The 26,677-nt window shown below is 37.6% G+C and overlaps 1 pseudogene; it reads right to left on the minus strand.

The window, feature by feature from the left end:
- Positions 1-3,348: 3,348 nt before the first annotated feature.
- LOC118998036 (nucleosome assembly protein 1-like 1) overlaps positions 3,349-26,677 on the minus strand; it is a 45,251-nt pseudogene continuing 21,922 nt past the window's right edge.

Below are 26,677 nucleotides of genomic sequence, written 5' to 3' on the forward strand. Positions count from 1 at the left end.
AAAACTGCATGTGGGGGTGGGGAGCTACTACACATGTATAAAATTTATATCATATGCACAAATCTTACCTACACTGTTATATATCATTTATTTTCCACACAAATATTTCATTTTATCCACTTAAAGATGAGGAAACAGAAGCACAGAGAAGTTAAATAACTTGCACACATCCTTTAATGTAGAGGATGATAGGGCCTATATTTTAACCCACTTGTTTTCTGCCCTGAGTTTTAGCACAACATTTTCAGCAAATCTACAGTTTAAATTTCTCTGTGCACGTGGAAGGTTAATGTTATCAAGTTAACTTCCACCTAAATTCAGAAATGTCCATTTTTTTCTGAGTAATTTAAATAACAATGCAAGGGATTGTAACACAAGCTGATCCACACAAGAATCACCGTCACAAGAGTTGCTGATAGTTGTCAAATTTGAACTGCAGCTTCCCATTGAAGAAGAAAAGCCCTTTGACACTCAGATTCAAAACCGGGATCAAGCTGTACAGCCCATCCAGAATGTGAGTTTCTTCCATCCGAACATAAAATGATTAAACAGTTAGGAGAGACCTTGTGAACTCACCATTTATTTATTCTGAGCAAATTAGGCCACTTGTTCACTGGAAGATAAAAAAGAATTATTCAAAATAAATTCATAGGGATTAGGATGGTGCGCAAATGCTGACATGGGCTAGCAAAATAAGCATAGTGCTTGCTTTCTGTGTAAGCGCGCAGTTTCCTGACCAATGTGCAGTTCTGTTTATTGGCAATGTATTTATTATTTTACCTTTCCTACTTTCTACAAATGATTGAGACAAGCTACATTAAGAACACATACATGTAAGGTCAGTTTTTTAAATATCTGAAAGAGAGAGTAAGAACCAGAGAGAGAAGGGAGAGATTTCGATCAGCAACCACTAAGAAGATAGGTTGACACAATTGAGAGTTACATTTAGTACTGAACTTCTTGGCAGCCAAAGCTAAAAAAGAAACATTACAAATTGTGTAGTTCACATTATCTGATAGAAAAATGGGACTTCCGCCAAGATGGAGGCATAGGTGGAAACACTTTGCCTTCTCCCACAACCAAGTTTGAATACAATAAAGGTTTGGAGAATAAAGACACAGCCAAAAAACAGAAAATTGAATTATACGGAAGTCCGACAACCATTCACCATTCAACGGGGACGGTAAGAGGGGTGGAGCCAGCAGCAGAGCAGGGTTGGGCAGGAAAGATGCCCTGACCTAGGCACGCAGGCAGCCTGGACCCAGTCAGGGTGTGGGGCAGACTGACCGTGGTCACACATTCACACACAGTGAGACGGACCACGCAGGCTCCAGGGGGCGAGGGCTGACGGCGGTGGCACACTTGCGTGCAGTGGGACGAAACACGTGGGCCTGGTAACGGTGGCAGCTGCAGCACCTGTGGGGGCCGAGGCAGGAGGCAGCAGACGGGATGCCATTGCTCCTCATTGACCCTGCCCCCACATACAGCGTCACAACCCAGCAACTGAGTTGCCCTGCTCTGGTGAACACCTTAGGGCTCCAATCCTGCTACCGAACAGGAAGGAACAGCCCGAAAGACGGCGCAAGAAGAACTCAAAGTCCCAGAGCCGATAACTCTCAGCGACCAAGAAAGCCTCTCAGAAGCACAATTCAAAACACTGTTTATCAGGATGCTCACGGAACTGGTTGATTATAATCATAAATTAGAGGAACATGTGAAGGCTAAACTAATTGAAATGAAGGGAGATGTCCAGGAAACCAATAGCGATGGAAAGGAAACTGGGACTCAAATCAATGGAATGGACCAGAAGGAAGAACAAAACATCCCACCAGAAAGGAATGAAGAAATGAGAATTCAAAAAAATGAGGAGAGGCTTAGGAACCTCCAGGACATCTTTAAACGTTCCAACATCCGGATTATAGGGGTACCAGAAGGGGGAAAGAAACAGCCACGAGTGGAAAACTTATTTGAACAAATAATAAAGGAGAACTTCCCCAGTCTGGCAAAGGAAATAGACTTCCAGGAAATCCAGGAAGCTCAGAGAGTGCCAAAGAAGTTGGACCCAAGAAGGAACACACCAAGGCACATCATAATTACATTAGCCAAGACCAAAATGAAGGAGAGAATCCTAGAAGCAGCAAGGGATAAGGGGACAGTCACCTACAAAGGAGTACCCATCAGACTGTCAGCGGATTTCTCAAAAGAGACCTTACAGGCAAGAAGGGGCTGGAAAGAAGTATTCCAAGTCATGAAATCCAAAGACCTACAGCCAAGATTGCTTTATCCAGCAAAGCTTTCATTTAGAATGGAAGGACAGATAAAGTGCTTCTCAGATAAGGTCAAGTTCAAGGAGTTCATCATCACCAAGCCCTTATTATATGAAATGCTAAAGGGACTTATATAAGAAAAAGAAGATGAAAAATGTGAACAGTGAAAGGACAGCAAACTCACAGTTATTAACAACTACACCTAAAACAAAAGCAAACCAAGAGGACAGCTAGATGAGGAGTGGAACCATAGAAATGAAGAACACATGGAGGGTTAGCAACAGGGGAGTGGGAGGAGAGAAGGGGGGAGAAGGCACAGAAAATAGCATAGATGGTAGGTAGAAAATAGATAGGGGGTAGGGCAAGAATAGTGGGGGAAATATAGAATCTAAAGAACTTGAGACACGTGGTTATAAACTAAGGGGGGGAGAATGGTGGGGGAGGGAGTGTGCGGGTGGAGGGGAATGAAGGGGAGGGAATAGGACAACTGTAATGGTATAATCAATAAAATATATTTTAGAAAAAAGAAAAATGGAGTTTGTTCTTTGGACCACACACAATTTTTTCTAACATTAAATTCTAAGAGAAACTTCTCCCAAGGATATATAAGCAATGGGCAATGTTAAATTAGCAGGTAGATAGAAGTTTTGTAAAAGATGTGGCATTTATGCTATTTCTCACCTTCTGAATCATTCTCTATTTTCTCACATATTTATTTGCAACGGTGTAATATTAGCCCCTTCTCAAATAACTGAATTTAACAATTATGAACACATCTTAAACCACAACTCTCAAAAAAACATTGCATTAATGGCTACAAGTATGCACTATTTTTAGACTTTGGAATTCATGGAGGATTATAATCACTCACATTTGGGGGGTGGACATAGAGCTTCTGTTTTTTAATTCCATCAAAAAATTTTCAGCAAACCCTACCATCTATTATTACTGCAATTAAAAAAAAAGAAAACAGAGAAACATATCAACACAAGGAAGGTAAGGAGGGTATAACTTCAAAATAAAGAACAGTCCCCTAACTTGAATATATGAGCTTTTTAAAAACCTGGCTGCATAATTCTTATTATTTCTTCTTTGTAGCATACTGCTGACAGCAATCACATATCTCTTCCCCAGAATCCTTGTCAGTGCTCTCAATTGGCAAAGCTTCAGTGTGAGCTATCAGGGAAAAAGAAAATATTTGAAAGACCCAGATCCAGTTTCACAAAGCAAACCAAAAAGGGTAAACTCAGCTAAGAGGGAATAAATTGATAACTGACATATCATCCTTCATGTAAGCCCTCTTCCAAATTTATCATCCCTGTTCCCTGCAAGGCTCATTTCACTTATGCACGTGGAGCACACCAGGTACACTCCTGCTTCAAGAGTTTGCCTTGCTCTCTTTTACCCAGGATGCTTGCCCTTCACCTCTTTTCATTTCTGCTCAAATGCTATTCTCTCAGTGGTGCAGTCCTCAGCTACCCTAACACCCCATCTCCCTCCTTAGCCTTATTTTACTCCATAACACTTAGTGACATATACTAAAACACATACATAGTTTATTCACTTATTTATTTTGCTTTTTTTAGTTGCCTTTCTATCCTTTGTAAAGGTCTAGAAAATTATCTTTACAAGAATAGAAATTCTGTCTGTTTTGCTCCTGCTGCATGCTCAGCACTCAGAACAGTACCTATCTCAGAGAAGGTATATGGCAAACATATGTTTAATAAATGGTATTTTAAAAACTAATTGCTTATATATATTTAAGTCAAGAATAATGAAAAGTGTAGGGTTCAAAAATTAAATCATGTGTCCATGCAAAGACTTGTATAAGAATGTTTACTGTTTTATTTACAATAGAATAAAACCCTATAAACCATCTATCTGTCTATCGACAAGAGAATTGATGTACATTCTTAAAATGAAATATTACTCATCAATAAAAATTAATTAACTACTGATAAACAAAGCAACACAGATAATCCTCAAAAATGTATTGAGCAAAGAAAGCCAAATGCCAAATGTACATACCATATGATTCCATTTATATGAAGCTCCATAAGTGGTAAAACTAATCTTTGATAACAGAAATAAGATAATATTTGACTAGGGAGAAGAGAACGAAGTACAAGGGTAATTTCTGAGGTATAGAAATGCTCTATATATGCATTGAGGTGGAAGTTGCACAGAATTATACACTTATGAAAAGTCATCAAACAACACATTTGAAATGAGTATATTTTATCCTATGTAAATTTTACCTCAGTGAAAAATTCAATTATAATTTAAATTAAAAACAACATTGTAAAACAATCTGTCATCCCAATTTGATGATATTCTTAAATAAACCAGATACTCATGACTTTCTCATTCATTAAAAAAGACTAAAGCAAAAACATAAGTTTGAATTTATGAAGGGTAAGATTTGATTTCATTCTCCAGAAGTCAAGTCACAAATAAAGTCGCTGATAGACCGGGTTAAATTCATCTGTAGCTGAAAAGGGACATGAGACATGTAATTGTTTCCTCAAATTTAAAAAAATTAAAAGACCTATAGTTCCTCTTTCCTTTTCCAGCACAACTCTTCCAATTCTGTAATTTCTCATGATGGCTACTGCTATTCAAGGCTGAGCACAAATACCATATGATCTCACTTACATGTGGAATCTAGTGAAAAGAAAGAAACAGAGGCATGGATACATGGAACAGACTGACAACTATTAGAGGAGAGTGGTGTTGGGGGACTAGATGAAAGAAGGTGAAGGGATTAACCATAAAACATATGTATATAACACATAGACACAGCAATGTAGGGATAGCCAGAGGGAAAGGAAGAAGTGGGTAATTGGCGTTGGCCAAAGTAGGGGAAATGAGGATGAAAAGAGACTTTGCGTGAGGTAGTGGGCCCATGCTGCAGTGTGCAGATGATGTTTTATTGAGTTGTACACTCGTAACCTGTACGGTGTGACAAGCCAATGTCCCCCCAATATATTCAATAAAGAAATAATTAAAAGACCTATCATTCTTTTTTCCTTTTCCAGCATGGTTCTTCCAGTCTTGTTATTTCTCATGATGGCTACTGCTATATAAGGCTGGGTACTGGTTTAATTTTTGAAATAGCCACAGTTTTAAAAATCATGAATTATTGAAAGAGGTTACCTAGGAGAATGATGGGGTTTCCCTCCAACACTTTGAAAGAAAAGGCTACATGGACGAGGACTGTTACAAGAGTCTGGGTGACTACAGTGAGTCTCTCTGTGTACACTCAGTTTTGCTTTAAGTTCCTACCATATGTTTGTTTTTAATTCTATTTTGCCATTTGGAAAGTGATATACTCTAATTTCTTAGAATTATTGTGTTGTGGAGCCTTGTGCAAAAACTTTTGCCAATTGTGGTTAACTTCCTAAATTGCCTAATCTCTCTCCATCAGTATCCACCAGTCCAAAATTCAACCCATTCTTTAAACAGTTGTGACTCATTGTTCCTCTGTCCTAAAGTGCATGACCAATCCACTCACTACACAGTAGAATTTGTCAGGCAGTTCCATAAAGAAAAACAAAGAGAAAAAGAGAATCCAGACTATACTGGCCTACTGCCATTACCTGGCAAGAGTAAAAATTTAAAAAGTATAGCCATAGCTGGTGTGACTCAGTGGACTGAATACCAGAGTGTGAACCAAAAGGTCACTGGTTCAGTCCCCAGTCAGGGCACATGCCTGGGGTGTGGGGCCACATCCCCAGTATGCAGCATGAGAGAAGCAACTACACACTGATGTTTCTCTCACTCTCTCCTTCCCTTCCCCTCTGTCTGAAAATAAATATATAAAATATTTTTTTAAAAAAGAAAGACAGTACTGTGCCATTCTACCTAATAGAAATCATACCTGTCTCTGAGCATGTTGGTAAAAAACAGGAATAGCAAAAAGAGAATGGAAAATTAAGGTGGCCCTCAAGTAACTGATGATAAAGCAAAAAGACCAGGCTCCTTGAAATCAGTAAGAAATCTATACCTGCTTGCACCACCTTTTGGGCATAGATTAATGATGGTGTCTGAATATAGGCTCTCCTAAACCCTTCTTTTAAACATGAAGGATTGATTAGATACAGGCTTGGTCATCATTTAGTCTACATCTGTACAAGTGTAGATATCCTATACTAAAAATCCAATTTACCTGCATTTCACACTGTATTGCTCAAGCTTAGAGGGCCATGGAATTTTTTTTTAAGTATCATTTTCGTAGCCTAATGAATTAGGGTTGCACTGAACTTCCTTCAAAAATTTGTCTACACAACATGACTTGGTCAATCATTTTGATAGAATCCATTACTAAGCACTCCTTTAACTCCCAGCTCACCTATAACAAGATTTAAATAAGTTCATGTATTAGATGATAACCTTCCTCTGATATAAATTGGAAAAGCTGGTAGTTTAACATCAGCCAAGTGATTCTAAAGACATAAGTTACAGGCTCCCTGTTGAACTTCAAGTGGTATAGATGTTTGAGGTTACAGCTGGAATATTCTGCCCATGAGACCAAATCTGGAATTTCCACTTTTCTGCACCAACTGAATTCTGCCTGTTCTCAAACCAGTACCCCTGACCTGGCTTCTGCATTTAATCAATGAATTTTGGGAATGATTGGGTAAGACAGTGCAGACAGGCACAAGTATAATGTAACTATATTCGACTACTTAAAAAAAGATCATCACAAACAAACAAAATAAATATGCAACTGATGCTGAATTGGCAATGCTGTCTTTTTCATTATGCTAGAATATTTTTAATTTGATGTGTATCATGGGCAAAATGTTTGCTTCTAGAATTGCTAATGCTTTTAATGCACACAGACTTTTATTCTAAGTTTAGCAAAAAAGAGCAATTATAATTTGAATGGCATAACTTGGCCTTAAATGGTTTCCTTATTTAAAAATCAATAACTTTGTTTCAGAGCAGAAAATAAATATTTGGCATGTTGATGGTTTGAGATTGTTTCTCACTGCCAGAAGTCTTGCCCCCCCGCCTTTTTGTTTTATGAACCACTGAACAAAATTTAAGGCAATATTGTATCTTCTTAATTAAAAATCATTTTCAGAATTCATTTGGGAAATAAAACCCTATGAATCAAATATAATTGAGAATCAAATGTCATTTGCAGTGCTACAATTGTTCAAATTGATCTGATTTCAAATTTATTATGGGGACATGCTTTAAAAATGCATACTCATTTTTTTTCTTCAAGTTCCAACATAGCTTATAAGTGGCTCTACTTTATGGGCTAGCAGAGAGGAAGATATTAACGATAGATGGGACAGTGAGAGAGTGAGAGTGGTGGAGGAATTGTAAAGGAGGCATTAAAAGACGGACTTGGTTTCTCATTGAGGCTTATAGGTGAGAGATATGACAAGGTGATCTTGAATTGTCCTTTTCCTAGATAGCCAGACTAAAATATATAAATGTACTTGATATCACTGATGACCAGACTTCATATAGTTAAGTATATGCCAGCCATCCAATGTCCTCTGCTTGGCTCTTTGGCTCATGGGTCAATATCAAATACTCCAGATTCCCTTTAATATCCAGTTAGGAGTCTGGAGTCCGCTAGGTCTGAAACTTTGCCGAGCTGCTCAGATGAAACTTTCAAGGCCTCAGTGGCCCGCAGAACTGTAGACTCCTAGGAGGGTGACTTCTTTCAATCCATCCTGAGAGATCTAAAAGTATCTGGGGGTTGAAGTTTCAAATGGGTAATTCAGGACCTAACTTTTAGCTGTGTAATTTGGCCAAGTTATTTATCCTTTATTGAAAGTCAGATTCTTGATTTGTAAAGTGCAGTTATTAATACTTATCTCACAGTGTCATGGTGAAAATCTAATGAACTAATGCTTGTCAAAATCCAGCACAATGACTCATGACAACGGATAGAAAGCATTATTGGAAAAATACATTAATTAATTTAGGACTCAGATTACTCAAGGCCTACATAGCAGTCCTGGTGAGGTGGGCACTCTGCTGGAAAACTACTAGATAGACTCATCCAATTTCATCATAGACTTGCTCCCTCATCAATCACCCATCTGAAACTTCCCCTAGGTGGCTAAAGGGGCCAATTAGGACAATTATTCCAGGTTGTGTTTCTTTAGTCTCCTTCTTACATAAAATAATATATATATATATATGTATATATATATATATATATATATATATATATATATATCCAGAACATTGTACATAGGATAATGATGCCTCAGTCCCCTTCAGAGTAGGCATCTTGGGATCTCACACAGTTCTCCCAATCACCATCAGCTGCCCCTTTGTATTTTCCTGAATCTCATCAATGGTCTGAAAATCTCTTCCTATTCAAAGGTGCTTTGAGTTTTGACGAAAAGCCATAAGTCACAAGGCACTTAATCTGGGCTGTTGAGGGGCTAAGTCACCTGGGTGATTTGATGTTTTGTCAAAAAACTCTGCATGAGATGTGATGCATGCGCAGGCACATTGTCATGATGAAGCTGCCAATCACCAATTGCCCATAGCTGCGGCCTTCTGAATCATCCAAACAGTTTCCACAGAGAAATGTTCAAGCTTAACTCAAAATTTGATGCAGATTCATTACTCTACTCACTCAGTCATTTTGAATGCAACAGCCACACAGTACACATGCTCACTCAATGGTGTGAGTGAGCATGTACCACCCCTACTGACTAGTACAGTGAAGTCATTGCTGTTCATGTATGTGCATTCCAGTCCACTCCCATCTCCTTGACTTCCAGATTACATCCATGTTGTGCAAACTATTTTCATTATATTAACAATGGCTGGAATTTTTCTGGACAGACATGATATATATTATATATGTGCATATATAATATATAATATATACAAAGAGACAGTCAAACTGTGGAAAATCCAGGTACACTAAAACTCTAAGCTTTAAGTACTAAATAGGCAATGAAAAACAATAACTATACTAACAAAAATAAAGTAAGAAAAATTGTTATAATTTCACAAAAGAGAGAAGAAAGAAAGAGAGAAGAGTGAAGGAGAGGAGAAGGTGGAGGGAGAGAGGAAGAAAATAAGGAAGTAAAGAAGGAAGGATGGAAGGAAGGAAAGGAGAAAGGGGACAAAGGAAAAAAGGTAGAGGGAAGGAAGAAAGGAAGACAGACCCTGAGCTTTCTTTTTCTTTTCATTTAATAGTTGTTTTATTTTTGTAGCTGTAATCTAATAATTACATGATAAAAATACCCCAGAAGAACCAAACTATGTAGCAATGAATGACAATGTGTGAGAGAATTTCTGCATTCAATATATCTGGCAGAAAAACTAAAGTTAAAAATGCTAGGTAGAACAAAATTGTTTTTAAAATATCAATTCCTTTCCTTAAAAAATAACTGAGTCTACCAAGAAAATATAAAAACATAAGGCTGTAAGTAAATAATAGTTGTGTTTAGACTATTACAGTGTGGATTATCTTCAAGGCCACATACATCCTGCTTCACTGATGCTTGCACTCTCGCACTCTGGTTTTGATTCTTCTTTGAGTCATAGTCTGGATCATTTTTCTCATCTTCTCCCCCTTCCCCTTCCTCATCTACTTCTTCACCTTCTTAATCGTAATCATCATCATCATCTTCAATAGCTTCTCCAGTAAAATACAACACTGATCTTGGGATCATACGCTCATGTAAAAAGTGACCAATTTCAAAGTCTGCAGCAAGGATAGCTTCAGCAGCAGCATCCAGATCGCCACTCTCAGGAACTTCAGGAGGAGCAAAAAATTAAAGAAAGAATCATTGGAAACTGTTTTGGTTGCAGCATGAACCTGTCCCACATTCCTTGTGTTTCTGCTTCTTTTTACTGGGTTTCAGAGTGACATTCTTCCCTTTTTTCTAATCTACCTGGCACCCTGTACAACCCATAATTTCTGGTCCATCAAAAGAAAAGGGATCAGAATCATCTGGTTCTGACTTCACCCTATGTGTCTTTGTCAACACTTCATTTGTCAAATACTCATTGGGCTCAAAGTGAAATTCTAAAACAAAGCTCATAGGCTGGCCAGCATCTGAGAACTTCACTTTAATATCTTTCAAGTGCTTCAGAATAGGCTCATCATGTTCCTGAACCATATCACTGAGCAAGTCACATTCTTAAAAACAGTCAACTAAAATTCAGGGATTCCCTTGGAGTCTTGTTTTTCTTCATCCTTTTCCTCATCTTCAATCTTGGCCTTTTCTTTCAGCTCCTCTGAAATTTCATCTTTCTCATCTGGTTTCCATTCACATTCTTCTTCCATAGGTTCATAAATTGTATTAATGATCTTAAATCACTTATCAAATAAAGGCTGATAGAGAACAGCGTACTTTCTTTCAAGATTATGAACTTCCTCATAGAACTTGGCTTCTACAGAACTTGGCTTCTACCTGTGCACATTTAACTTGAAGGGTTTTTTAAAATTTTTATTTATTTATCTTTAGAGGAAAGGAAAGAAGGAGAGAAATATCAATGTGTGGTTGCCTCTTGTGAGTCCCATGCTGGGAACTGGCCTGCAACCCAGGCATGTGCCCTGACTGGGAATCGAACCTCGATCGTGTGGTATGCAGGCCTGCGCTCAATCCACTGAGCTACACCAGCCAGGAATAACTTGAAGGTTTTTGAGAGCACTCACTCATCTTTTAACTACCTTAGGCAAGCTTTCAATGTGTCCTGTTGGTGTTTCTACCAGACCATTAAGTCTTTCTTGGAGGGCTGCAAGAATCTAAGAATTTTGCATCATTTGAACAGTCAGCTGATGTGCTTTGATTTTTGTTTCTTCACCAGTTTCTTCTTCTACTTCTTCAACATCATCCAAATCTTGATCAAGTTCAGACTGTTCTTTGTTGTCAATGTCTGCCACGTTGTAAGAACTCCAAATATCGGTGGCTAGCACGGTTATCCAGGCAGCCAGAGCTGCACAGTCAGTGACTCAAGGTGGCAGTGGGAGGAGCAGGAGGTGGCACCATGAGCAGATGGCGCTAAAAAAAGCCAGACCTTGAGCTTTCTAACAGCCAAAGCAAAGTGGGAAAAACTAAAGATTTAAGTTCCATTCTCTGCTTTAAAAACATTGATGAAGTCATCAGAGGAAACAAACATTTTTCTGGCCTCATGCTCTAAGATTCGTTTATTGGGTAAATGTCAAAATAAGAAATATTGAGCAACATAATGTATCGGCACTCAATAACAACTTTGGAGTTATTTTTCATTGAAATGGTATTTTCTATTGCACATATAGCTCTTCTCTGTCCCTTCTCAGTCTTCATTAAAAGAAAAAGACAGTGTCATAAATATAACTGTATAAATTTAGTGTCATGGAGAGGTGGGTGAAGTCCACATAGAGATCAACAAAGAAAGAGAGTTCAAGGTCTTGTAGGCATTGAAGCTGTTCAAAATGAAGGTAATTAAAATAAAGGATAATAAAAAAGTGTGGAGCCAGGTAATTGGGAGGGCCATAAGTTTGGATGTTGAAATACCTTACCAATTCATAAACTAGATTAAAATCATCTGGTTCTCAGATATTAAAAGATTGTCTAGGAATTGTGTAGATGGCAGAATCAAGAACAGGAGGGAGGTTAAGAAAGAAAGTGAACTGAAGAAATATACTAAGTGCTTGTGACATGCCGGGCCCTCTGCTAGATGCTTTTCAACAGCAAATCATTTAATCTTCACAACTACCCACAATAGTCTTATAGTGGTGAGGGCCAGTATCAAACACATTTATGCTCCAAACTGTGTTCTCTGCACCCCTTCAAGTGGATTGTGAAAATGACCCCTTATGGGCTGCTCAGAAGGAGAGTCTGAAAAGAGAGGGTAGAACCAGAAAGGAAGTGCAACAGAGGAACAAGAGCTATCAAACCTTCACATGCTATGCATTTCAGGTACACAAAGAAAGTGTGGACTCTACAATGAGAGTTTTATGGGGAATGTAAGATTTCAGTTTTTGTGTTAAGACCAAAAAAAGTGACAAAAAAAGAACTGAAGATGAAAAGGTAAGTAAAAGCAAAGAAAAGAGAATAGGCACCTTAGGGATTAGTTGGCCATGCAGGAAAGGGCTGCTGGAGGTCCATTAGTGGTCTGGAAGGATAATTGTTGAATTAGTTACATAAGTCCACCCAGACTGCAAATAGAATGTTGGTATAGAGCCAGAACTTCTCTGGTCCTGAGCAACAGACCCTCACCTCTTATTCATTCTACCTTGCTTTCCCCAGTTTAGCAACGCAGCTGGTACTGGGTTACCTACCAACTCCCTGTCCCCTCCACTAACCCAGTCTCTCAGGACATGTGTTCTTTTTGACACATATTCACTTTTTTAAAAATTCCTTGCACCTGTCCAATCTGTACAATTCAAGTAGATTTTATCCATTTTTAAATTTTTAAAAAGATTTTTTAAATTTATTTTTAGAGAGGGGAGGAGAAGGAGAAAGAGAGGGAGAGAAATTCAATGTTTCATTGCCTCTCACACACCCCCTGCTGGGGACCTGGCCTGCAACACAAGCATGTGTCCTAGACTGGGAACTGAATCAGTGACAGTTTGGTTCCCAAGCTGATGCTCCATCCACTGAGCAGCAGCAGCCAGGGCCATGTTTTTAAAACTCAGGAAAAATTGAAGACAAGGATAAGATATTATTTGCCCAGCTCCAACATGAATCTAGCTATGGGCCCCTCTCATTTATGAATTCATAGTCAGAATTCTAAAAAACACAACCTCATTTTTAAAAAATATTTAATTTATATTCTGCATTGTGGTAGATAAATAAAGCCATCTACCAAAGTGTCTCTACTCCTATTTATAAATGAATAATCATAGGGCAATTTGCACATAAAAATAATAATAACCATCCTAAAAAGTAGTTGTACATATTTTTTATATTTTATTTAATCTTTATTGTATTTTTCCATTACCATTTAGTCCCCTTATACCCTCTCCACTCAGCAACCACCACATTGTTGTCCATGTTCATGAGTCCTTTTTCCTGGTTGTTCAATCCCTCCACTCCCTAATCTCCCCCCTGTACTAGCTGTCATATGCTCTCCATCAAAACAGAGTCTGTCTGCTTGTTAGTTCAGTTTTTTCACTTAATTCTACATATGAGTGAAATCATATAGTATCTGTCTTTTTCTGACTGACTTATTTAAGTTAGCATTATGTTCTCCAGGTCCATCCATACTGTTGCAAAGGGTAGACTTTTCTCCTTTTTTATGTCTGAGTAGTATTCTATTGTGTAAATGTCCCATAGTTGTTTTATCCAGTCATCTATTGATGGATACTTTGGCTGCTTCCATATCTTGGCGATTGTAAATAATGTTGCTTGGTGCTTATGTTGTTTGGAATTAGTGTTTTGGGTTCCTTCAGATATACTCCCAAAAGTGGGACCACTGAGTCAAAAAGCAGACCCATTTTTAAATTTTTTTGACCTATCTCCATATTGCTTTCCACAGTGGCTACAGCAGTCTGTATTTCCAACAACAGTGCAAAAGCGTTCCCCTTTCCCCACATCCTCACCAGCACTTGTTTGTTGATTGATCGATGATAGCCATTATTACAGGTATGACATGCTATTTCATTGTGGTTTTAATATGCATTTTTCTGATCATTAGTGACATTGAGCAATGTGAGATCTTTTCATATGTCTATTGGCCATCTGTATGTCCTCTTTGGAGAAGTGTCTATTCAGGTCCTTTGCCCACTTTTTAATTGGGCTGTTTGTTTGTTTTGGTGTTGAGTTTTATAAGTTATTTATAAATTTTAGATATTAACCACCTATCAGATATATTGGTGAATATGTTCTCTCATTCTGTGGGTTGTTTATTTTGTTGATGATTTTCTTTGTTGTGCAAAAATGTTTTAGTTTGATGGAGTACAAGTTGTTTATTTTTTTCAGTTGTTTCCCTTGCCTGAGGAGATATATCCAACAAAAAATTTCTACGAGCAGTGTCCAAGATATTGCTGCCTATGTTTTCTTCTATGATTTTTATGGTTTGGGGGCTAACATTTAAATCTTTGATCCATTTTTAATTTATTCTTATGTGTGGTATAGAGGGTGATCTAGTTTCATTTTTCTGCACATATCTGTCCAATTTTCCCAACACCATTTATTGAATAAACTACCTTTAGCCCACTGTATGTGCTTGCCTCCTCTGTTGAATATTAATTGACTATAAAGGTGTGGATTTATTTCTGGGCTCTCTATTCTGTTCCAATGATCTATGTGTCTGTTTTTATGCAAGTACCAGATTGCTTTGATAACTATGGCCTTGTACTATAGTTTAATATTAGGTAGTGTGATTCCTCCAACTTTGTTCTTCTTTCTTAGGACCACTGTTGCCAGGCAGGACCTGTTGTGTTTCCATATAAATTTTTGAAATATTTATTCTAGTTCTGTGAAATACATCATTGGAATATTTATAGGAATTGCATTGAATCTGTAGATTGCTTTGGGTAGTATGAACATTTTAATTATGTTAATTCTTCCTATCCATGAACACAGCATGTGCTTCCACTTACTTGTATCTTTTTAAATTCTTTCTTCAGCGTCTTATAATTTTCTGAGTACAGGTCTTTTATGTCCTTTACTAGGTTTATTCCTAGGTATTTCATTATTTTTGAAGTAATTGTGAATGGAACTGTTTTATTAAATTCCCTTTCTGTATACTGATTATTGGCATATAAAAATGCAACTGAGTACTGGATATTAATTTTGTATCCTGCTATTTTGCTAAATTCACCTCTCAGTTCTAGTAGTTTCTTAGGTATGGTATCATGTCATCTGCAAATGAAGACAGTTTCATTTCTTCCTTTCCAATTTAGATGCCTTTTATTTCTTCTTCTTGTCTTATTGCTGTGGCTAGAACTTCCAGTAATACATTGAATAAGAGAGGTAAAAATAGATATCCCTTTCTTGTTCTCCATCTTAATGGGAACGCTTATAGGTTTTGACAATTGAGTATGATGCTGGCAGTGGATTTTTCATATATGGCCTTTACTATGTTTAAGTATATTCCTTCTATTCTTACTTTGCTGAAGATTTTGAACATATGTGGATGTTGGATTTTATCAAATGCTTTTTCTGTATCTATTGATAAGATTAAATGGCTTTTATCCTTCATTTTCTTTATGTAGTGAATCACATTTATTGATTTGTGAATGTTGTATTAACCTTGCATTTCCAGAATAAATCCCCCTTGATCATGGTATGTGATCTTCTTGATGCATTGCTGTATTCGGTTTGCTAATATTTTGCGTAGGATTTTAGCATCTATGTTCTTCAGGGATATTGGCCTATAATTTTCTTTCTTTGTAGTGTCTTTGTCTGGTTTTGGAGTTAGAATATACTGGCCTCATAAAATGAGTTTGGGAGCCTTCCCTCCTCTTGAATTTTCTGAAATAGTTTGAGAAGGAAAAGTATTAGTTTTTCTCAGAATGTTTAGTAAAATTTACCTGTGAAGCCACCTGGGCTAGGGCTTTTGTTTGTTAGGAGTTTTTTTTTAAGTCACTGCTTCAGTTTTATTAGATAAAATCCGCCTATTCAGATTTTCTGATTCATCCTAATATATTTTTGGAAAATTGTATGATTGTAGGAATTTATCCATTTTGTCCAGGGTGTCCAGTTTATTGACATATAATTGTTCATAATATTTTCCTTACAATTTTTTGTATTTACTTGGTGTCAGTTGCTATTTCTCCTTTTTAATTTATTATTTTATTTATTTGGGTCCTTTCTGTTTTTTTTCTTGATGAGTCTGGTTAAAGGTTTGTCAATCTTATTTATTTTTTCAAAGAACCAGCTCTTGGATTTGTTGATATTTTGTATCTCTTTTTAGTCTCGATTTCATTTATTTCTACTCTGATCTTTATTATTTCCTTCCTTCTACTTACTTTGGTTTTCATTTTCCTTTGTCAGGTCTCTTTAAGTATAAAATGATATTGTTTATTTGAGCTTTTTCTTATTTTTTGAGATAGGCCTATAATGCTATGTATTTCCTTCCTAGTATTGCTTTACCACGGTCCCACAAATTTTTGGATTGTTATGTCCTCATTTTCATTTGTTTTAAGGTATCTTTTTATTTCTTCTTTGATCTTCTTTCTGACCCACTCATTGTTTGATAACATGTTATTTAGCTGCCATGTCTTTGCATGTTTCTCAGTGTTCTTCTTGGATTGATTCCTAGTTTCATAGCATTGTGGTAAGAGAAGATGCTTGATATGATTTCAATATTTTTAAATTTATTGAGATTTGTTTTGTGTCCTAACCTGTGCTTTATTCAAAAAGCATTCGATGTGCTCTTGAAAAGTGTGTGTATTCTCTTGCTTTGGGATGAAATGTTCTGGAGATATCAATGAAATCCACTTGATCTAGTGTGTTGTTTAAGGATGCTTTCTCATTGATTTTCTGCCAGCAAGATCTATCCCTTGAAGTCAATGTGGTGTTAAAATCCCCAAATATGATTGTATTTCTGTTGTTCTCTCTCTTTTTGTCCATCAAGATTTGCTTTACATATTTAGGTGCTCCTAGGTTGGGTGCATAAAGGTTTACTAGGGTTATAGCCTCTTGTTTAATTGTTCTCTTTATCATTATGTAGTGTCTTTCTTTGTCTCTCACTATAGCCTTGATTTGAAAGTCTATTTTGTTGAATATAAGTACTGCTACCACAGCTTTTATTTCTTCCCATTTGCATGAAATATCTTTTTCCAAACCTTTACTTTTAGTTTGTGCACATCTTTCAATCTGAGATGAGTCTCTTGGAGGTAGAATATATATATGGGTCTTGTTTTCTTATCCATTCAGCTACCCTATATCTTTTGATCAGAGCTTTTAAGCCATTTACATTTAAGCTGATTATTGATAGATATGTATGTAGTGCCATTTTATTGTTAGACTTTTATTGTTTTCCTTTCTTTCTCTTTTTCTTCCTCTTTTTCTTGCTTTCTTAAAGCAAGCCCTTTAACATTTGTTGAAGTATTGGTTTGGTGTTAACAAACTCCTTTAGCTTTTTCTTGTCTGGGAAGCTCCTTATTTCTTGATTCTAAATGATAGCTTTACTGAGAAAAGTAGCCTTGGTTGTAGGTTCTTGCTTTTCATCACCTTGAATATTTCATGCCACTCCTTTCTAACCTGAAATGTTTCTGTTGAATTATCAGATGCCAGTCTATTTGTTGTCCTCTTGTAGGTAACTAATTACTCTTCTCTTGAAGCTTTTAGGATTCTAACTTTGTCTGTAAGCCTTGTCATTTCAATTATGCTGTGTCTCTGTGTAGGCATCTTTGGGTGCAATTTGTATGGGGCTCTCTGAGCTTCCTGGACTTGTGTTTATTTCTTTGTCTTCCTATTTGAGTGCTGCTTTATATTTTCCACCTTAGCTGCTAAACAAATCAGCCATTAAACTGCTCAGTTGTTAATTTAATCAAGCTGTGATCAGCAGTCCTTCTTAAGCATTACAAGGTGTGGCAGAGCAATTCCCGTGGGCAAGGCTATTACTTCTCCTCAGACTGATGCAACTTGGAGAGGGGTGCTGTGCCTGAGAAAGATGGTCTCTGCACTGTGGGGAAAGACTCAGCACATGGGTCCTGGTAGCTGCTTCTTCAGTTCTTTCCCCAGAGCTACCTGCCCCAGACTCTCTTCAAGCATCTCTAGTCCACTCTGCTTTCCCTCCGCTGGAGTCCAGGGTAAGTGGCTACAAATCAAATTTTGTGATTGGCCCTTTAAGAATCTCACTGCATTTCCACTTGTCTCTCCTTGGCAAACAGAAACCTTGTTGCTTTTCACAGCTGGATGTTGTCTGGGTTCCTTTCTGGCTCTGATGCTATAGGCTGGGGAGCACAGCTTGGATTAGACCCCACACTTCTCCTGGGTAACCCCTGGCCACTGAAATATGTTTCTAGAACTTCAGCTGCTGCCCGTTGAGAGCCTAGCCAGCCCTCTCACATCTCTGCACTTCCTACTAGTCAGGTTGTGGTGAAGTTGTTTCTTTTCTCTGTCTGTGGTTATAAGACTTCTCTCCAGCTAGTGTTCAGTTGGGTATTCTGGCTGATTTTTCTACAATTTAGTTGTAATTGCATATTGGTCCTGGATGGAGGATAGTGTAGCTTCCACTTACTCCTCTGCCACCTTGGATCTCGTAAAAAAAAGTAGTGTTTTTAAAAATTAATCTCTTGTGCTCTAGCCAGTGTGGCTCAATTGTTTGGAGCACTGGCCCATAATCAAAAAGTTGCACATTCAATTCCCCACCCGGGCATGACCAGGAGGTAACCCAGTTGATGTTTCTCTCTTACATCAATTTTTTTCTTCCTTCCTCTCCCTCCTCCTCTCTCTCTAAAAATCAATGGAAACAAATGTCCTTAGGTGAAGATAAAAATTAATAAGTAAAAATCCCTTGCTACTTTCTGTCATGAAGGATACAAACAATTAGATGGCAAGAGGACATGCAAATGTAGGAAGTGTTCAGATGAGACTGTTTGTTGAAGAAAGGGTGTCAGCTGATAGTCTAGATATGTCTTATACACTGATGATTCTAAAGTTCACAGAATCTTCTGGGGAAGGATGCTTAACCTTCAGCAGAAAATTTTAGGTAGATGACTTTTTCTCACCTAGTTAATCAGGGCCAGGAGTGAGGAATTAGATAATATCATCTATTCTCTTGATTGTGAGACAGTGATTTACTAAGAGCTTTTAGCTTATTTGTTTGATTTGGGGGAAGGAGTAGGGGAAAGTAGAGGGATGGAAAACAAAGGGACACCAAAGTAAACATGCATGTTGAATGTAAACCTTACTATCATTTCCAAAATGTCAAAATGCACGAAGATGTGCATATCGCAATCAGTGAAATAAGGTAATAAAGTTAATAGTATCTTTTTAAAAATAGTACTGGTAGGTATTTGCTCTTCTTCATGGTCATTTAATTGCCCCTAACAAGAAAAATAAATATTAGCATAACTTTTGAGAGCACCTTTAGTTTGACATTCTCAGGAAGAAACTACTCCTATGAACTCAGAGATTCTAAAATGTTCGTTCAAGTTTTCTTGGACCTAGAACAATGACACATTGGGAAGTGGAGGCAAACAGCTAATTTGACTGAAGTATTGAACCTGAATAGAGTCTCATACACCAACCTTGCCAAGGTGCATTGTTGGGAGTAGGCAGAGGACCAATCCTCAAATGACCCATAGCATTCATTTACGGCAGTGGTACATGAGCATCCCTCATCTTGGTGCTTTGGTAACAACTTAGAAATATGAAAAAGTTTGCCCCTGTATTTTATCAAAGTGGATTAAGGCTAAATTTCTGGAAAGCAAGAGTGGAGGGAAGCTTTGTCCAACCCAGAAAAAAAACTCTATTCATAGAGTATGTCTCTTGATGCCAAAAGAAAATACCTAAAAATGGGACCATATGGGGAAGAGAGAAACTTGAGGCAAAAAGAAAAAGGGAAACAAATTGTTGCCAGGATTCACCCATGAAACTAGATTTAGTAAAGATGGCACTCCAAGTTGCTCCACAAACTGCCCCGAATTCTCTCTTCACCCTGCTACTCACTATTCTCCCACAGTACATTGAGTCCCAGAAGATATTGCCAAGCGAGGTTTGCCACTCTTGGGTACACTGGAGTACTCCTTTCACTCTAGTGCTTTCCAGTCTCTGTGCCTTAACCATGCCAATAGATTCCCCCATAGAATGTAAGATCCCAACTATGCCCAGAAAACTTCTTTACTTCTCTCTTTTAATGACCATCTTAATGAGACCTTTTCCATGAAATCTTCTAAGCTTACCTCCTTACAATCTGTCTTCTTAAATCACTTTCTTCATGTTATGATCACTTGTGTCCTTGTCTTTTTTTCCTGCTAAAAGTTTGTTCAGGGCAGGGATTTGGTCTTAATAGTCTTCTATTATCTGAGCATATGAAACACTCATTCAAAGTTACATTATATAAGTATTTAATGGAAACTAGTTCAATAAAAAAAAAAACTGAGAGCTTCTGGCCAAAATGGAGGTGTAGGTAGATATGCTTCACTTCCTCAAAAAAACAAAAGAAGAACAACAACCAACTTAAGGACAAAAACAATCAGAACTTCTAGAAAGTCAAACTGTATAAAAGTCCAAAAACCAGGGAGTTAAAAAAGAAACATTCATCTAGACTTCTAGGAGGAGCAGAGACCAGCAGCTGGGGTAGAGAGGACATGTAGCAAGGTGGCAGCTGGATGACTTGGCAATCCCACATTTATATACAGATAAACCAGGAGGAACAACTGGGGAGTGAGACAGGCCACATAACCCAGGATTACAATGTGGGGAAATAAAGCCTCAAAAATCTCTGGCTATAAAAACCTATGGGGCTTGCAGTGGCTAGAGAAACAGTCTCAGAGGAGAGTGTGTTGGAGGGACTCAGGAGGTCCTAGAACATACAAAAACCCACCCACCTGGTAATCATCATTAGAAGGGCCCAATTTGCTTGTGGGTAGCAGGGAAAGTGACTGAAAGTGGGGTGACAGCTGTCCACCATAGCCTTAGTGGGTAAGAGAGATTTTCAACAGTTCTTGTCCAAGTACGAATGGCACAAAAACCCAGCAGCAAGGAAAATCCTTGGCAGGTATAACAAACTTGGATTATGATCAACCTGGGATTCTGAGAGGTTTATTTCCCAACCATATTTGGGAATCCAGGATTCCTCCAAGCAAAGGTAACCTTCACTAAGCAGAGAATTCCAGAAGCATAAAGGATAGTAACAATAATAATGACAATTATTATTTATTGACAACTTTCCTTGTGCCAAGCACTGTGCTTAGAATTTTTTATCCATTTTCAAAATTCTTTCTCATAGAACACATAGGACTTAAATACTATTACTTTAACTATGTTACTGCTGAGAAATCGCACGTTTTAAGGATGAATCCAGCTACTGCGTGGTGTATCAGTCCAGGTCCTCCAAGAAGTAAATGCCAAGAGGAGATTAAACATGGATGAGACTTTATTGGGAAAAAACCCACAAAAAATAAAGGGAAAATAAACAGAAGTGGGCAAGGTGAGCCTTCAAACAGTGATACTGACAGGTCTGACTCCTTGAAAGGAGAGGGGGAATCTTCCCACATGTAAGGCTCCATAGGTCCACTTCTTCCCCTCATCCTTAGATTAGGGGTTTTTACATGAATCAAAGTAAGCTTATCATTTTAACGTGTTAAGAAACTAGGACATGATGGCCCCTTTCCTCTGCCTGGAGAGCACTCCCTTCCCTCCTGCAATGTAGTTCTTGTAAATTGCAGTATTATTTTTAAATTCAAAGTTGTGCTCTTATTTTCCATAAGCATATACAATTACATTATTTCAGAGGTACTGCAAAGTAAACTGTAGTTCAGCAGATTACCTAATTAATGAATCAGGCCGGATACCTTTCCTGGCCAATTCCTTGGTGCTACACATCAATCTTTAATCACAACTTCATAGAGAAGAGTATAATCCCAGCAATAATAAAGCATTAGATCCACACAGAATTACCAACGGTCCCACCTAACATCAGGAAAAGATCAGGCACTGATGCGGACACAGGCCCACAGTCATTATGGATGAAATGAGACCTTCACACAGACTACCAAGTCTGATGGAGGAAAAGGGCAAGCATGGCTTTTCTCTCAAGGGGAACAAAAGCCACGGCCCTTGCTGTGACTGGCCTTTATTGGGTTTCTCCGCATATTATAAGATGGTCCTCATTTACTATATACAGGTTGCTTTACATGGTTATCTTTTATAGCAAATAAGGGAATCAATGCCGCTAATCACATCACAGAAGAGGGATATTTGCAAATGAAAAGGGCAAAAGTGGTTGGACCAGTTACACTCATCCTTGGAAGGTTTTGCATGGATTTTAGGAGGTTATTTTGCAGTAAGTGTTTGCCACAAATCTGGGTGAGGGAATTTTTAGCAAAAAGCAAGACTCAAAGCAGCCTAGGCACATTGCAGGCCTGACTCCCCACAGGAGAACCTATTTATGGGCATGGGTCCTGTGCATCTCTGAGTGAGAGCTGCACCCACACCACGCAGAACGGTCTCTTACAAGGCATCATGGGGGTAAATAAGACCAGCAGGAGGCATGGTCTTAAAAGAAATTATTTTACTTAACATTTTCAGGCCTTTGTGAAGAATAAATTTTCATAAAAATTCAAGAGTATAAGCCCTGGCTGGTGTAGCTCAGTGGATTGAGCACAGGCCTGTGAAGCAAAGTGTATATTCATAATCACTAGTATATTTTTATTCTAAACCAATACTTTCTGGTTTTGTAGCCCTTGAAAGGTTTACAAGTTTATATGACAGCATAAATAACATGCCCCCCAAGCACTGGCCTTATCTTTTACAAAAACCCACTAATGTTATGGTGATTAAAAGCATGAGAATATATCTTGAAGCATGACTAAGCTGCAGAATTGGTAATATCACTAGGTTATTTCTCAATCCATAGATACTCAAAGTATAGCTTCCAGCATGCAACAGCTTGTGATGTTTCTCTGAGTTTCAAAAGGAGATTTGTATGCAAAAAGATTAGGAACATGTGCTATAGAAACAATTCCCTGTACTATTAAATAATTGAACACTATAAAGTGCCCCAATGTCCTTGGTCCAGGCCTTCCTTAAAAGTGATTTTACATTCTCAATATATTATTTTAGGTACTTCCAAATCCACCTTTAAAATGCAGAAAATAAATCAATTTACAGCCTGTAAGATAAATAGCAATATGGAATACCATCACCAGCATGTTAATTAATGAAACAAAATAAAAGAACTGTGTATTTATTTGTGTATTAGAGAAGAATCTAGATTAAAAATTCTGTGTAAGCAGATTTCATTTTGGGAATCAAATCTGATTTTGTACCAGTCTATTCTACCTTTTTATGAATCCTCATAGTGTGGTATAAATTGGCAACACTCAAAGGGATACAGAAATGTGGACAGTTAAATTGGCCTTTTTCACACATATATGTAACCATTCAGAAACCATGCAATACCAAAAAATGAGTAAAATAAGAAAAAGCTGTTCAGAGAGCATTCAAGTTTTCAAAATAACTAAAAGTGCTTTTCTAAAAACATAACATCTGAGAAACAATTCTTGGTTACTCAAGTAGAGACTTTGTGCAAACACAAGACTGGGGTCTAAATTGCGCTCGCATCTACATCATAATGAAGCTGCTGCTTCTCCAAATGCTGTGCCACATATGAAATTGTTATATTACTGGTCATCACAAACTACTTTGAACAATTGCATTTATTCTACAAATAGTTATTAAGTGTGTACTATGGATTTGCCATTGTGCTAGATGCCAGTGGTACACCATGGTGTGGCAGGGATGGGTGGATGCCACCCAACGTTCAGGCTGCGTCTTCCAGTGTTGAGGTGTACCTAGAAAGTGGCTGCCCAGCCAGGAGTTATACTTCTCAAACCCCCTTACATCTGAGGTGTCACCATGTGAGTAGCTCTTATCAGAGTATGTTTGAAATAACGTACATCACATCTGCGTCAGGGTGATTGATTACTATAAGAGGATCTCTTCTCTTCTCTACCTTCTCTTTCCCCTACTAGAAGCAGAGGACTCTAAGAATCCTAGTGGACAGTGGAGCCCCAAGACGGAAAAAGCCTGGGTCTGAATAACCACATGGAGAAAAGCCATTCACCAACCAGCTGAGAACAAGGAGGATTTAACTATGCAAAGAGACAAAGAAAGGCAGAGAACAATGCATATATAGGTTGCTCCTGTTAGGAAGGTACAAATGTGAGGGTCTAAAAGAGACTACAATGACTCTGTCGATTTCATTAGTTGGTTGCCACAAACCATGCAAGACTAAGGTAAATCATCAGAGCCATCAAAAAACAACAAATTCTGATTAAGGTAAAAAGTAGGACAAATAATAAGTGTATATTAATATCTGTCACAACATGGAAGCCTTTGGTATTACTCATACTTTGTTGCTCATTACATTGCCTACCATTGTTTTGCATATTTATGTTTTTATACAATATGGTCTTATAAACTTGAGATGCCAAAAAGTAAAATGTTCAAAAGTAGGAATACAAAGGAGACTAAATGTTTACAAAATGTTCAAAGTCTAATAAATATACATTAGAAAAAAATTGTAATGTTTTCTCTCCTTAATTTAGAAGATATAAAATTAATCTTTGTAGTGCTCCAAGGAATCCATGAACTGCCTGAAACTACAGGGAAAAATCTATGGCTTTGTTCATAAACACATTTTTTTAGAATAGATACCACAGCAAAAATCTGATTCTATGAGATTAAGAATTAAATAGATTTGTGCCTAGAAATATTTAAAAAGGGAGGAAGAAGGGAAGAGGAGCCAAACATTCCAAATGATGCAAGAAGAAACATTAATAAAATGATGAATTTTAAGTGAGCTAGTAATCAAGCAAGAACAGGCTTTAGAGACACCAGCCCAGAGCCCATCCAGTGAAATCAGGATTCTTCCAGTTATTATTCATTAGTGTAAGCAATATATCCTCCGAGGTCAGATTTTATTTTTCATAACAGATTAGAAAAGAGAGAAATTACAATTAGAAAAATTAAGTGCCTTCTTCAGAATTTGTGGGAAAATCCCAAGGACCTCTCTAGTTACTACTTGTTTCCTCTTAATTGTCTGATTATTCCTATAACATTGAAATAGGTGCTCTTCTAATACACAGAAGAGCTGAGAATTTAGAGCTCTTCTGTGTGTTAGAGCCTGATGTTTGCAGTGATTAACTTAATGAGGAAGTTCTTGCACATTAGCCAATATCCACATTCTGCTCTACCTTGAAAAAGAGAAAACATTTTTATAACCCCCAAATTGCAGACCAATTGGTCTGAGGAACAGTCTTTTAGAATTCTCTGCGATATTCTTTTCACCAAATTTCAGGATCACATTTTCCAACTGCATATCTGACGTTAGCAGAAAATAGTTTTCAGACATGACCTTCCCATTGTTATGTTTCATCCCTTTATTGAAAACTTAGATATCAGTTGCAAGGTCTTTCTAACCAGAAGATTCATCTTTCATTCCCCACACAGGTACCTGCTGCTAAATTTAGAAAGAGATGCCTAGTGTCTAAATGTTGACAGTACTTAATCAAATTCTAGTTGGTCAAGAAACTACATTTTGTCATTTTATCCATGGCAAAGAGGCTCAAGAAGACTAGTTCATCATGCAGGTCATTACATTGTTTTTTATTATTTACTGTGAGAAATGTAACTGCCAAACTAATTGGCAGGTTCATACTTGCTGATTAGCACACTCTGAGCCTCTAAGAAAATGCCAAATCATTACCCAGAGGTTGTTTGCTGACATGGATCTAAACACAGGGAGCTGAATGATTTTGATAACTGGTGTTAACTTATGGCTGTTTTATGGGCTCAGCTGAAGTCCCAGGTATGTTCTGGCAACCCAGAGCCCAGTATGTGAGAGGACTACTTCTAATCTCCACCTGAAACTTTAACTGGCTTCCACCACCTGCTTTGGAACAGAGTGTTAGTTGCTTATCCCAACCTCACTTTGCCCATTTTCCCTAGGAATGGAATCCTGGTTTTTAGTTGGGCGTATGGTCACTCGGAATTTTTAAAATTACCTTTCACAGTGTGGGATGTGATCATATGACTAAGGATAAACAATGGTGGATATGACAGAATGGCTTATAGCAGACCAACATTCCCACTGAGAACAATTGGCAAAGCCAAATAAAATGACAAAATAAGCAAACATGAATCTATGTTTAAAGCTATTAAAGGACTGCTCAAACAACCAGAATTAGAGCAGCCAACATTTTGGAAGGGGGAAACAATGGAGAGGTGAGTTGATCATTTGCAATTGCTTTTTCTCTGAGGGTATTCATTCATTCCAAGCTAAAGCAAGAGGCTGAGAATCGAAGCCTTGCCCACACCGATGGCAGCTGATGGCTGACAGATCAGCCAGCCTTCAACCACCTCTGGTGGTTTCATGAAGCCACAGAGTTAAAATAAGAAACATCATGAACCAAGACAGAACATGGTAAGGGAACATACCGTTTACCAAATTCTGAAACTACACAGACTGCAGACTGAAATCCTGTGATGACCTTTGAAAAAGCTAATGAAAAATATTTTTAAAAATTAATAGAGGGAAAATACAATGTTAAAAGTTGGTTAATCCAAAAGAACTCGAGGAAAGAAAAAAGATAAGTAGATATGTTAAATAGAAGTCTGATATATATATATTAAAGCCAAGTATAATAGTAGTTATAAATTTTCAATGAATCCATTACAAATTTAAGTTCAATAAGTGAATACTCCAACTATTTGGAAAGCTACATGGCAAACTGCTAACCTGCCACCCCTGAGGAGTGAAAATTGTTTGGGAGAGAGTATGAAAAAAAAATTATTTTCCAA

Source organism: Sturnira hondurensis, unplaced genomic scaffold (genome assembly GCF_014824575.4).
Source record: "Sturnira hondurensis isolate 20B ecotype Veracruz unplaced genomic scaffold, ASM1482457v3 Scaffold0013559, whole genome shotgun sequence".
Classification (NCBI taxonomy): domain Eukaryota; kingdom Metazoa; phylum Chordata; class Mammalia; order Chiroptera; family Phyllostomidae; genus Sturnira; species Sturnira hondurensis.